This window comes from Sceloporus undulatus, chromosome 7 (genome assembly GCF_019175285.1).
Source record: "Sceloporus undulatus isolate JIND9_A2432 ecotype Alabama chromosome 7, SceUnd_v1.1, whole genome shotgun sequence".
In the NCBI taxonomy this organism is placed as follows: Eukaryota; Metazoa; Chordata; class Lepidosauria; order Squamata; family Phrynosomatidae; genus Sceloporus; species Sceloporus undulatus.
Genome location: NC_056528.1, coordinates 49,689,096 through 49,689,746, shown reverse-complemented (window position 1 = coordinate 49,689,746; position 651 = coordinate 49,689,096).

Genomic DNA, 651 nt, shown 5'->3' with positions numbered 1-651 from the left:
ACACACACACACACACACACACACACACACACACAAATCTGGGCTTAAATTCACAGGATCCATTCTTAACCCAACCACCACCCTCACACTAAAATCATCCAACAGAAAAACAAATTGCAACATTGTCCCTTCTTCTCCTGTCATCCAAACCCTTTTCTGGGAACCTGCTTCCCAAAGTACATGAAGGATCTCTTTGAGGGCCAGAGGATGGATCAAGGAACCAGACAAAATCTTATGGTATCCTATTCCAAGGGGACCATGCCGAATCTCTTTCACCCCACACATTGATATCTCACTCTATTGCTCTCACTCTCAAACCAGCATTTTAGAAAAGTACAACAACATCCAAAATCCACAAAACAGTGATGTACTTATTGGGCTTTGAAAGGTTGAAAGCTTGCAACATGTACTTTGGGCATTGTGAATGGCCCTATAAAGGTGTGGCTGTTTTGTGGATTTTGGATACTTTGCTATATGGCCAACATGGCTACCTTGAATATGTTTCCTCAATCTTTTAGTATAATTGTCAACCTCCATCCATTTTAATAATTTCTGATTTGCTTTGGGTCCATTATTGGGAAATAGGTGGGTTAGAAATTGATGATGATGATGATGATGATGATGATGATGATGATGATGATGATGATGATG